This window comes from Cryptomeria japonica, chromosome 6 (genome assembly GCF_030272615.1).
Source record: "Cryptomeria japonica chromosome 6, Sugi_1.0, whole genome shotgun sequence".
In the NCBI taxonomy this organism is placed as follows: Eukaryota; Viridiplantae; Streptophyta; class Pinopsida; order Cupressales; family Cupressaceae; genus Cryptomeria; species Cryptomeria japonica.
In genome coordinates, this window is record NC_081410.1 from 542,891,927 (window position 1) to 542,907,064 (window position 15,138).

Below are 15,138 nucleotides of genomic sequence, written 5' to 3' on the forward strand. Positions count from 1 at the left end.
TCATCTCATAATAATGGTTCCCACTTTCACCCACGAAGGAAAAATGTGGATGGGGTAAAACAAATTTTGAGGGTGTTTGTTCATACTATGGGTGTTCAAGCGAACCCCCCACTTTGATCATACATGTGACATCGCTAGGGTTAGCTTGAACCCCCTTTTTATTAATATTTTATGGGGTTCACTCACCCCCCCCCCCCCCCCCCCACAACCTTTGAGCAAACCCATTTTTAACTATTTTTTAACCATTATAAAATCAACCTAGGGGGGTTCATTTGAACCCCCTTTCTATGCTTCTCCCCCCCAAACTTTTCAAATTTCTGCAAAATTTTGGCCTTCACACCTTTGGTTGAAGGCTCAAATGGAACAATCTTGATAACCCAAAATGTAGGATGGTAGTCGTCGAAGAAAGCTTTTCCAACCACTATAATGTTATTACATTGTGAATTTATTATGATCTTGTTAATTAAATTTTACCAAATATAGATTTTTGACCGAACATGAACTTCTATGTTCAATGCATTGGGAAAAATAGTAAACTAATTCAAAAAAAATCTAAAAAATATCTATGCCCTACATATTGATGTCTTATTTCTAACAAAGAAAAAAAAAGAATTTTGATCTATATAGATTAATTCATGTGTTCAAACGTACACCTATGTCTAAATTATAATTAGTTGGACTTGAAAACTTAATAAAATAAAAAATATTCAACATATCACTATCAAACCAATTCCATTCCCTGGATATTGATGTTACAAACCAAAATTATAAAGAATTGAGTTTTTATCATTTATAGAAAAAAAAAATTATTCATTTCAGGAGGCACGTCACTCTTAAAAAATGTTGTTTGCTGTAAAAAACTACTTTTCAAGGGAGATGGAAAAATAAATAAAAAATTCTTCAAAAAAAAACTGAGAAAATGTATTTAGCATCTGCAGACAAGATGTTACAAATCACTAATTTACATCACCTTCAAATTCTTAATGGTTTAAAATTTATACGTTTTGGAAAGTGAAGATTATTTTAAAAATGTTAATCTTAGTGTCAAAGTTGGCAAAAAACTGGGAACCATTATTGTGAGTTCGCTTGTCTACCATTTGTATAGATCTTAAATTAAGGGGGTTTCCATGTTCTCTCCTCTTCTCTCTTTTGAGGAGTAATTTACCCTCACATGGAGTATTTTCCTTCACATTTTGAGAGTGTTTATCTTTTTTTTTCTCTGTTGGGGGGGAGTTTTATCCTACTAGATTTTTTCTTTTTTCTTTGTTTGTCAGAGATTGCATTTGTACATGGGTACCCAACATGGCCTAGTAGCCAAGACCTATCTTTGCATCTTTAAATCATTTGTGTTTGTTCATTATTCTCATTGAGTTTCACTTAAGGGGGTGTTGGTGAGAGTAGGGGTGTTTCCTATCCATTTTCACAATTTTTAGTGTGAACAAGATACATTAATCTAACTAGTTACTAGTTAGGATTTTTTCACACATGTTCACATGTTAAGTTTACTTTAGTGAATTAGTATTTTTTGAAATTTCTCTTGTAGACATGTCATATTATCCCCTAATCATCACATGGCATAGGATTAAGACACTTGACATCATCCTAGTGTTATATGATAAAAGAGATCATAAACTAATTAATACATTAACCTAGATCAATATTTCTCTTGTAAAACATTTAGAACATGGATTACCAAAGCTTTAAAGCTTGGTTATTATCCCCCCAAAAGAGTCAAGTTGTTTAAGAGATCTATTCCTTTGTTGTCAAGATCGATCCTATAATGGTGGACAAATGGGGTTCACTAGTCTAAATATGCAAACTAGGAATCAAACCCATTCACAACAACATCACATTAAGGTGAATGAAATTTGATTGGCCCAACTTCAATCTAATTGGGAAGAAGAGTTGGGAACAGATGAGTTTCACCACCTTTTTGTTGAATTATTGTAATTGGATAAATTACAATGATTATATGCAAGAATTAGGGCTAATGATGCAAAATCAAAAGTAATCAACATAAACAAAAAGTTTCAGAACAAATATGTAGACTTTGAGTACAAATATCAAAATGAGAGTCAAAGACGAAATTGTGTCTACAATTTGAGCCTAAAAGTGTTGGACTATGTGGCTAGGTGACCTAGTCCTGCAAGTGTCTACTATGAATATTGAAAATAGATTCAAGATCAAGATGTCGCTCCAAATATCTCCCTAAAATTTTGTTGGAAAAGTGTCAGACTATGTGGCTATGCCACAATGTCTGGGTTTTTCTTCTTCTTTAAAATCTAGTTCTCTTTGTCTCAGTCTATGCATTCTGGATTTGTATTTCTTCTCTTCTAAACCTCTAACTTGCAGACATAAGAGAGGAAAAATGTTGTTGGGTTGATAGGGGTTTTCCTAGGTCAAACCCCAGGTTTTGAATTAACCCTATCATGAATGAAATAGAAAAGTGAGCTTACCCTTATAGGTCAGAGGTTAGATCTAGAAATAAATGTTGAATTGAAATGTTATACCTTCTTTATGAATCTCATGTGTATTGAAGTCTCCATAAAAAGGTTGATGTTGTCATGTAGAACTCATGCATATCTTCATATAGATTTGATCATGGATGCCATCTTGAATGTTTGGAAATATAAATACTTGATATCTCCTTCACTACTCTAATGACGCTTGATTGCTTGCCCGCTTGAATTTGAAATTTTAAAGTATAGTAATTGGGAGATGTTTCAAATGAGGGGATAAGACTTGCTTTTATACCTATCCTAACATGCTAAAAATTACAAAGAATATATCAACATCAAAAATCATTTCCTGCTCAACAGTTTTTTATTGTTAGAGGAGTCAAATTTGGGAACTTTTGGTTGTCCAAGAGGACAAGGTCTCTAAGCACCCTAGTCTAGTCTATCTACGATGAAATGAGGTCTTGAATTCAAAGTAGAGAATATAGATCATATATTTGTCATTGGTGTGAGTAGAATCTAGCATAATCATGGCATAGAGGGCATAAATGCCAAAGTGAGGCTCAAGTGAGTATGAAATTTTATAAGGATATAGTTTATAACACTACATTTAACTCCCACGAGTATGAACTTACAATCATACCCTTGGTAAATTATATAATAACATTAAAAGACTTTCAGCAAGATATTAAAGAGATAAGAAACACCAAGCCCCCAAGGACTTAGGATCTCATCAGTCTAGAACATCAAGAGAAAAGGAGAAATGCATGGAGAAAGAGGATAAGAAAGATAGAAAAGACATGACTTCTTGGTCTAGAAATGATCTTCTTATTATGAGTCATATTAGCACAAAGAAAGATTACAAAGAAAAGGATCAGTTTGCTAAATAATCTAACAAACATTCGACTATATTTTGGGTGTTGCAGTGTGCATCAAGCACAAAGATTACAAAACAAAGCTTTGAGTTACAAAGTAATTTGAACAAATATTGACTACAAAATGGGTGTTACAACATGCACCAAACATGTCATGGTGTGTGATTAAAGTGTACAAACCAAACCTCATTGGTGTGTGCACAAAGTGTAACATAGAGTAGAGTGTATGTCCCCGCATTAAGACAATTGTGTATGCCTTACCTGGATCAATTGCTTTAAGGTAGAATTCATGTATTCAAAATACAAGCACATCATAACAATGACATGCCCCCAAGCATAGGAAAATCAAAGGAAATGGTCACAAAACACAACAAAAGAGCACATAAGGGATCCACTAATTGGGGTCCATATGCACATCAGATAAATCATGTATATAAAATATGATTGTAATGAATTGACTTCACACCCCAGAGATAGTGGAATTACAAGCACAATGGAAGAAGAGAACAAAAGATTAACAAGAAATGTCTTTTTGGGTCAACATGGAAGAGACGAAAAAGAGAGATTCCAACACTTTGCATCGTCCCCAAGTAGACAACATAAAAGCACATTTACAACAATAACACATTTATGACACAACATGAATACGACATAAAGAAGAATTGAGATACAAATAGAGGAATGCCACAACAAGTTCGGCCCCTTTGTTACCTTGCACAAATGGAGCAACAAGGGTCATCCAAGGAGAGCTTAACATAACACAAAGACACATCAAGCGTCACATCTCAAGGAACACGTCATGTGCAAGCAAACACAAAAGAATCCACTACACAAGTGAAGCTAGTCTAGAAAATATTTTGCCTCCCAATATTTGCTTCATTATTTAGAGATGGTAGACAACATGCAATAGGAGCTACAACAACTACAGTAGATGGCGTAATCGCAAGTTCCAAGCAAAGACCATGCTCTAATGATGATTCATTGTGTTCATCACTAGGAGCTTGGATTAAACTTTTGAAAATCTCATAGTTATCTCGTGATTAATCTCAATAACGTCACACATATCATCAAACTCATTAGTATCCACAATATTATCATCCAAATTAATCACAATAGGAGATCTAATGCATGAAGGATATGAATAAGAATCATTTTGCATATATAATTTTGTTTTTTGACGTGGTTGATTAAGATAAAGCTCCTCCCTAGGATCAAGTGAAGGTCGGATAAATGGGACCAAGTCAACATTTGATAACTTATAGGAGGAAACACTTTGGGAAGCAGGCTCATGAGCCTTGGCAAGGTGTCTTCATTAGCATTCTCTTACACTGTGATTTATCTTGTTATGACGTGAAGCTTGGGAAGGTTGGGGATCAATTAGAATAGGCTTCTTTTCTTCCTTTGTAGAAGGAGGAATGAAAGAAACCTCACTAGGTTGAGAGATACAAGATTTTGGTCACTTTTCTCTTTGACTTATATAGGATGTAGGAGGTGGAATTGCAACATATATAGGAGGAATAGGAGAGGTAGGAAGAAGTCTAGGTATGAGATGCAGAGGCAAAATATCCATATCCATAGGTAAAGAATCATTAGGCTTACTTAAGTCCGATATCCTTTCATGTTTGAACTTTCAATAAGATAAGAAAAGGACAACCTTACAATGTTGCAAAGGTTCAAGTTTATGAGGCCAAAAGAAATCAAGGATGAAGTTTTTGAATCTTACTAAGGGTTGGTAAAGGCTATGATTGATCATTATAACATGCTCGTTGTGAGGGAACTTCAAACACTTATGATTGGTAGAAGGTATATCTTTCATGGAATCAAGCCAACGGTGTCCCTACTCTACACAAAATTGGTTGGAGGTAGGGATAATATCAAAGGTAACATCCAAGCACTTAGTACCAACCTCTAGGAGAAGGGTGATGGAACCTATAGTGGGACCAAGTGAAACCATCATGCACCTTAATGATAACATCAGATTTATCATATGTATCTTGATATAATTGTTGTGTATAGAGATGTTCTTTCATGATAACATTCACCATGCGTACTAGACCAATCAGCACTCCTCATGAGAGATTTCTTTTAATCTTTGCAGTAATATATAACGGTCCATTAAGTTTTCTAATAATAGCTCTTATGTCAAAGATGATGCTAGGATCACACCTAGGCTTAGGCTTCTCAATAAAGTTAACAAGATTGTTGGCTTTTGTAGACACATCAATAGTGACTATAAAGCTTGGATCATGGTCAACAACATTTGTGGAATGAGAAGGCAAAGAATTGGTAAAGATTTGAAAGTTTTGATTATGAGGTGCCGCACATTTATTTCCCTTATCATTCATACCATCCACAACTATAGTTTTAAAATAAAAAAGATCTTGAATTACATGCTTCAATTATAGCACTTCTTAATGTATCATGATCGATTTGATGATGGTATTAGCAATACGCTATAGGATCAAAAGAAGGTGACAAAGGCTTGGAAGTATCTAGAGGATGGATGGGAGGAAGCTTCGTCACATTAGAATTAATCAATGTAAGTATGACGTTATTTAATGATTTAGAAAGAGTAGTAAAATTGCAATGTTTATACTTTGATAAAAATGAAGCTACAACGGGTGTTGTGGCTACCACTTGAGAATCAATATTATTGGAATTGTTATTATTAGGATTGATCTTGATGAAATTCTTCTGTTTTTGAAAATTTTGAAATTTTTGATGAGCATCCTCATTCTTATTAGCCAGATTCAATGATCAACAAGATTCAATTTGACTCACTTGAAGCTGATAATTATGATGTGCTAAGCATAATTGTGTGAAAGATGCATAATTAGATAATAAAAGTTTATCTCTAATATCCTTTTGTAAATTATTAATGAAAATTATTTGAACATCACCATTAGGCATAAGATAAGTAATTTGTGAATGATAATATTTATTTCTACCAATGAAATCAGTCACTTTTTCCTTAACTCCTTGTTTACAATGCAATCAATGTAATTTGAGGACTAATATTGTTTTGAAAATGTTTCACAAATGTATTAGACAATTTTTGAAAAGAATCAAACTTAAAGAGGAGGCAAGTAGCAAAAACATTGCAATGCTTTTTCTCTTAAGGTATGAGTGAATAGTTTTGCCATGAGTTTGTGGTCATGTGAGAAGCCACTACACAAAGTTTGAAATGTTTTCACATGGGGTCACTCTGCCCATTATATTTCTCCAAACGAGGAATCTCAATATGTTGGAGGACATGTTTACAAGGGATTGTTGAATATCTAGGCAACTGAGAGGGGGGGTGAATCAGTTGATAACTTAAAATAATTTATTTTATCTTTTTCACATCTGGATCCAAACCAACAGAATTAATTCATACATATATAGCATGAAAATATAAACATACAACAGATCACACAATGAACACCAAATATGACATGGAAAACCCAAGAAGGGAAAAAACACAGAGAATATTAGTTCTCAATATAAAACATTGGTTAAGGTGACACTGGTTAAGTGATTTTTACAAAGGGTGGCTCGTTGCCAGAATGCTCACTGTGGGTGGGCTCACTACTGAAGAAAGAGAGAAAGAAAGAATCCACCGTTGAAACACAATCTGCATAAACCAGATTGCTTTCGATGCGTCAATACCATCACACTCACTCACATCACCAATAGTGAGGTCTTTCCTTTCCAATCTCGCATATCTTCGAAACAATGTCACACTTTTCTATGTCTAACTCAATTAGATTAGTCTCATATATACTATCTTTCGAGAAGCATAATCTTCCAAGTCAGCCAAGACAAAGATCTGAAAAAAAAGGTCAACACCAAACATTCTGGTGGTGGGAAGGAATGAGTAGTAGACCATACCACAACACACATCAACAGTCAAATCAACACGTTACAATCATTGCAAATTCTGGACCCAAAAGCCATGATACACACACTGTTGCACACCCTCTAATTTTGGACTTAATCGGGACCCAAACATCATTTCCCAAAGCAACAAAAATAAGGATAGAACCAAGATACACATGAATACCATCGATCAACACCATATCCAATAACTTGAAATATCTGGATCACTATCTTTCGGAGCACCAAAGATTTCGGGAATACATATTTTGGATCAACACCAAGAACAATAGAGACATCAATGCCAACCAATGTGTTGATGTCAATTACAACATCACCATCACATCCACAACAATCACATTTGCAACAAGGATGTCATTGGAAAGTGGGCTAGTGATATCACATGTAGGAAGATTGAATTTAGATTGGGTTATGGAAGCCAAATAATGTCCCAAAGATGAAACATTTTGGAGAAAATGGTTTATAGTGGCTTTGGTGCATGAATTTGAGTGGGAAATGTTATTATACTGTGATGGAGGTGTAGCATTGTGATAGGTAGGTGGGACATTTTGATAGGTAGATAGAAGATTATGATAGGTGGATACAGGAGATGGTTGGGAAGCAAATAGAAGGCTTGTGGAAGGAGGTATGTAGGAGTATTGATTGATATAATTACCCCCATTACTAACATTTGTAGCATTAACATTTTTTGTAGAGGTAGTCGTAATGGAAGATGTATATGTAGGCAAGTTAGGCAAGGATGTAGGAATGGAAGACTCGATATGATTCATGGGATTTGAATGATCAAGTACCTTGACACAACTTTTCATTGGCATAACATAATTATCTACAATATGAGTAATACTAAACAACACATTTACACCATGTTCATCACTTGGAATCATTCTCCTTAAACCCTCAATCAAGGGGATTGTCTCTCTACCCAAGTTCTCTTGACTCGTATATTGTTAAAAAAAATTGAGTTTTTTGTCAAGTTCCCCCAATTGTTCATTAGTCACTTAAGTTAAAGAGTCATTCTCATCATGAGAAGCGTGAAGGGAATGGTTCTCCACAATGTTAGGTATGTCTTGTGTAGGAAGTATTTTAGAAAAGGGTAATAAAACTCATATGCAAAGAGGTCAAAGTTAATAAAATAGATTTGTATTCACAACGCCTCTTATACAATAGATAATGCAAACAATTATAACAAAAGAAGTTATTAAACAATGCAATTTCCCAATCGGATGATCAGTTAACCACTTAATTAAGTATGATGCACTATAGAAATAATAGATTTGAACAATTAATATTTCTAAATCTAAAAATATAATGCAATAAAAATTAGATCTAAACATTGTAATGGTGTAAATTTGGAATTAGGGTTTCAACAAATAAAACCACTAACTAACCAAATTAATCATACATTGAAAGAAGGGGGTAAATCCAATAGATCTAGCCACAATTTGATTAGAAAAGGGGTTGATTATACTTATCAGATTTACTAATATTGTGTATGGGTCTCCTTCTTTCTTAGTTGAAAATTGAATGATATTTATAAAAGTAGGGTAAAAGTATAAATAATTGAAGTCAACTATCGAAAACAAATTGCTACAAATATCCCACGAAGCCAGCAGTCAGCTTTCTGACTCTCATTCTCATTTGCGAAGCTAACGACATATTTTCACTTTTTTGGCAAAGTGGCCCCATAAATGCTTGGTGGGTAGTTACCCATTCGAAACTCAAACTCGTTTCGGCGTGATTCCCGACTCCCCACCACATATCACATCTGTGGAGAATTCAAACTATTATACAGGTTGATGAGTTGAAATAATAGTTCTTTTTGTGTCCATTTCTGTTATGTTTTTCATGATTTAAGTTGTGTAATCAAACAATGTGGAGGTCATAGGGTGTATTGGAGTTTTGACTGTGTGCATATTATTGAATATTAACCAAACCTGTTGAACCTTGTATTATTTTGGCTAAATATTCATGTAGCTATGCGAATTACTATGATAATTTTATGTATGGATGCATAAATGTTATGGTTGATAGAAAATGGATATGTATGTGTTTGCGTGCACTAACCCTTGGTGCAAGAATAAATAAGTAGCTGCAGAAGTGATCAAGTTGTGCCAGTTGGAGGATCGCGCCATGCAAGCTGTTAGAGATATTATAAGGCAGTTGAGAGAATTAAAGATAATAAGAGAGATAGTGTTCAAGTGGAGCAGTTGAAGAATAGTGAGGCAGTACCATATTTATTTATGATTGTCTTTAGCAGGCGACAATCTAGTGAAAATCGTCATGCTATATTCCTGGTCATGTAACGATGAAAGTCCCACAGTCTTTGTGGTTGACTTCTTCCTTGTCGTAATAAAAATTTTCTGCCTATTCTCTTGGGCGTGATCTAGTTAGTTAAGAGTTTGTTATAATCTTCTTATAAATAAAGTTTTGAACCTCTTCGTAGAGGTTAGACAGAGTTTTCAGAGCTAAGTAGTGTTTTCCCTATTTTATGTATTGTAACAACTTTTGGAGATAATGAATAAAGTTATGTTATTCTGAGAAAATATAAGCATTTAAAATTTGGGTACATTCATCCAAGGGGTCCCACTTGGTGATTAATCTTGTGTAATTATTGAATTAAGTTTTCTTTTGCTGTGGTATTTTTTCTGGCAATTGATTGTTCCTGCAGCCACTGGAACCAGATCCAATGACTGTTGTTGCAGCCAAGGCAGACAGTGTAATTCCTGCTTGCTAGCTTTGAACGTAGATAACAGTTATTCATTTAAAAGCATCTTTCAATGTTAAGATTTCCTGTAGTCATTTATTCGTTGCATCTGTGTATGTTTATTTCAATAAATTCATTTATTGCAGTAGGATGGAATGGCTTTTAGTAGAACTTAGTGCACAAACAGTGTCGGCCCATTTCAAGTAATATGGCCCTAGGTTGACAAGTAAATGAACCTCATCCATAGGAATGATAGCTATTTGGAATGGATTTCCAATGTCTGAATTAAGGCTTCAAGTCAAGTTATTATCCCAATTGGCAAGGCAGACATTTTTGGCGTCGTTGTCAGGGATGGTGCGAAACTAAGAACCTGTCATAGTCATGAGTTTTCAAGTTTTTAGTTAGAACTGTTTTTTGGTAGTTAAGATAAGTTGTTAAGTATTTTTTTGAATCTACATGCATAGAAGAAAAAGAGATTCCCGTGGCAGATTCATTCCTAATCATCCTAATCATAGAGTCCACTCAATCCATATGAAGTACCAGATGTAAATCCTTTTGCTGCACTTTATCAAGCCCCAGATAATTCGAACTATTCTGCATTTGAACTTTCAAAAAATGGCCTTCATTTTCTTTTTGGACCACCTAAATAGGACCATTACCCTTTAGTTTTTCACCAAGGACCAATGGCGAGACATGGAGGAGGAGCTAATCCACCAAGGGGTGGAGGTAATCCACCACCTCCAGGTGGCGACAATCCACCTGTTAACCCAATATTTGAATTTCCCATTTCTGATCTGCGTGATAATGCTAACCTCAAGAACATCCCAGCTTCTTCTTTGCCTAAATTTTATGGGCTAGTCACAAAGGACCCAAATACTTTCTTGTTTGAATTTGATGTCCTTTGTAGGAGCTATGATTACACTACAAATCCCATAGACTTAAAATATTCCCTGCTACTTTGAAAGAGGTCGCCTTGAGATGGTTTATGAATTTAGGGAATAGTTCAATCAATACATGGGATGAAATGAAATAATTGTTTCTTGAGAAATATAAAGATTATTGTGTGGGAGTTGACCGCCATGGAGATTATATCTTCAGAATGACTCAGAAGGAGGATGAGAGTCTAGAAGACTATCTTGAGAGATTTCTATTTTGTGTTAAGAAGTGTAAACACGGTACTCTAAATGAAGAATCTCTCAAGCTTATATTTCTGAGAGGAAACAATGAAGAATGCACGGATTCCCTAGACCTTATGGGGGGTGGAGGTATAATTCAATCATCATGGAATGATATTGGCCAAATCTGCCAAAAGTATTTCAAGGCCACTACTAAGAAGGATGGGCGTTATAAGCCTAGAATGTCTTCATCAACATCAAGCAGTGGAGTTTCCCAAATGGAATTATGCCATATTCTAAAATATTTTAAGGAGGATATCATAAATAATATGGCCACTTGAAGTTGGACACACTTCAAGCCAAGAAAAAGAAGAACGAGGAAGTTGAAGCAATGCTTGCAGAATTTTATCCACATTGTAGGCAGAAGAAGAAGGATTGCAAATGTAAGTTGGTTGCAAATCTTGATGTTCTTGAGTTTAAGCCAGTACATGGTGATGATGAACAACTCTTCTATGTTGCTCAAAGAAGGCCATGGCCCCCAAGACAAGGTATGCCTCCCGATCCATTATCTTTTGCTAGTTATAATGTGAATTCTTATGCACAAAATAGTCAGTGGCAACCTCCATATGTTCAAAATTTTGGGAACTTTCCACCTCAAAACTGGTATAATCCTCAAAGTTCATGGCCAAATTTCTCAAATCCATCTTCATAGTGGCAGCAGCCGTAAGGAAATCAGTCTCAATCTCGGGGAACATGGCATCCATCGCAAGGGAGTTGGCAACCCACTCTTCAATGGAGAGGAGGCCAACAGTGGTCAAATCAATCTTTTTGATACTAGCAACCACTACAACAACCTCAACAACTTTCTATAATGCCACCCCTCGATCCTAATGCTACTCCATCCAAATCTACCCAGCTATCAGCTCAACCTATGCCAAATCCTAATAGTAAGCCCCAACAGCAGCAACAAGTATATTTTGTCGATCCTAATCAATATCCTGCATATTCTCTCAATATAAGTAACATTCATCTTAGATCTGGGACAAACTTGCCTAATCCATCTCCTTCGGTTATAACTGAAATGCCACAGGAAAAGGAAGTATTGAATCCAACAACCCAAGATCCCTAGGTTCAGCAGCCTATTAGCTCATCTCTAGCTAATAACAATGCCTCCATTCCCTTAAAGGTTGCAAACCGGGGAGACTAAACAACATGAGGATGCAACCTGTGATCTTATTGATCAGCTGAAACACGTATGTGTTAAGATTCCATTATTCCAATCTATTAAGGATGTTCCCATCTATAGTAGAGCAATTAAGGAAGCATGTTTGAAGAAACCTAGTTGGAAGAAAAAAGACCCACAAACAGTCCATATAATGGGTCAACTGGTTGAAATTATGTTGGCCAAGGTTACAATACCTAAATACTTTGATACTGGTAGCCCTATTGTGAAAATAGTCTTTAATGGCACTTAGATAAAGAATGCTCTAATAGATTTAGGAGCAGTCATAAATGTTAAGACTAAGGATATCATGCAACAACTTAACATAACTAGTCTCAGACCCACTCCTACAGTCCTGCAGCTTGTTGACAGTTCCACAGTCCGACCTGATGGTATGATTAAAGATGTTATGGTTACTCTGGATTTTTGGGAATATCCAGCAAACTTCATGATATTATCTCCCAAAACTACATTGGGAGGATATCCTGCCATTTTAGGGAGACCTTGGCTTGCTATAGCTGATTCATACACTGGGTGTCGGTCAGGGGACATGTCTATTTTCGATGGGAATTATACTAAAACTATTGCTTTGTATTCACATGTGCAACCTCAGCTTGATCAAGAGCAAGTTGTTTGGCCTGACGCAGGAGAAGAATTAGGAGAAGAGGTCAACTTTGTTCGTCATCTCATGATGATTAATAGGGAGTCATTTATACAACTTCAAGATGAAGATTGTGTGCTTTCTAAAATTATGGAAAATCAATATGGCTTGGAGCAGCAATCACATGAGCTAATGTCATGTGTCATGGCATTGGAACTTCTTGCAGCCATAGACATAATGCATACTTTGTTACTGCAGGAAGTCTACACTTCTTATCTCTCTGAAGTGGCTCAAATAGATCTTACCATCAAGGTAGAAGTTGCTCTGAATAAATATTTGAATATTATAATCAGCTTATAGAAGCCCAAAAGACAACTTTGGTTGACCTACTTAAATATCATAAGCAAGCTTTTGCATGGGACTATAGAGATATGAAGGGAATAGATCCTAAGCTTTGTACAAATTGAATTTATATCAAAGAGGAATGCAGACCAATTAGACAGCCACAAAGAAGAATCAATCATGCATTAAGAGAGATAGTTAAAGAAGAATTGCAGAAATTATTAAATGTTGGATTTATCTATCCTATATCGGATAGCCAGTGGGTGTCACCTTTAGTCATAGTTCCTAAAAAAGAAAGGGGCATGTCTGTGTGGACTACATGGCACACAACTCAACATCTGAGAAGGATCATTTTCCATTACCATTTCTGGATCAAGTGTTAGATTCTTTGGTAGGAAAACAATACTTTTTGTTCTTCGATGGATTCAGTGATTACAATCAGATTCAAATTTCCCCAGAAGATCAAGAAAAGACAACCTTTACTTGTCCTTTGGGGACATATGCTTATTTTGTTCTTCCCTTTGGACTATGTAATGCCTCGGCTACCTTTCATAGAGCTTTCATTATCATATCCTCAAACATTTGAAATGACTGCATGGAGATATATATGGATGATTTTACTACTTATGGTTCAGAGTTTGAGGAGGCATTGGGTAATTTGAATAAATTCCTACACAGTTGTGAAGATTACAATTTATCCATGAATAGTGAAAAATGCTTCATGATGATGCAGGAGGGAATAGTCCTTGGATCACATTTCTAAGGTTGGAATTCAGGTTGACCCAGCCAAAATACAGGTCATCCTCAACTTTCTTGTTCCTACAAAGCAAAAGGATGTTATAAGTTTCCTTGGTCATGCTGGATATTATAGAAGGTTTATCAAAGACTTTAGTAAAACGGCGGGACCCTTATATTATATTGTCTAAATGCATTGAATTTGATTGGACTCTAGCATGTCATGAAGCTTTCCTGAAGCTCAAATCAGCATTGAAACGGGCACCAGTCCTCAAGGGTCCAAATTGGTCATTGTCTTTCCATATTCACATGGATGCATCAGACTATGCTATAGGAGCAATTTTGGGACATAAGTCAAATGGTTTAGAGAATGCAATTTATTTTATCAGCAAAAATTTGCAAGGACCTGAGCTTAATTATACTGTCACAGAAAAGGAGATGTTGGTAGTCATATATGCACTTAACAAGTTCATGCATTATATAACAGGATATCAAATATTTGTTCACACTGATCATACAACAATACGATATCTCATGAACAAGTCCTCCATTACAAGAAGATTGGCCAGATGGATATTGTTGATGCATGAATTTGATATCACAGTTATTGACAAACCAGGGAAAGCTAATGTAGTTGCAGATTACCTTTCTAGGCTCCAACTACAGGACAGTCCTGCAGCAACAGATGACTCCTTTTCTGATGAACACTTGTTCTTGATAAATGTTCAGACCCCCTGGTATGTCGATATTTCAAATTATTTAGCTGCTAATAAGTTTCTTTCTCACTTTTCTCCCAAGGAAAGAAGGTTGTTAGTCGATAAAAGTTTCAATTTCTCTTGGATTGTTGATTGCCTATTCTATACAGGACCTGATCAAATCCTAAGGAGGTGTGTCCACGAGGATGAAACTTATGATATTCTTCATGCATGTCATGATGAGTCATGTGGAGGATATTTTGCTGCTAAGAGAACAACAACCAAAATTCTTAATGCAGGGTACTATTGGCCAACTTTACATAAAGATGTAGCTAAATACACTAGAAAATGTGATAGGTGTCGGAGAATGGGTAGGCCTACCAGATCTGATGAAATGCCATTGTATCCCCAAATACTAGTTACACCATTTGACAAGTGGGGATTGGATTTTGTAGGGCTGATTGACCCCCCTTCCAATGGGAAATCCTATATTCTAGTATGCATTGATTATGTCACA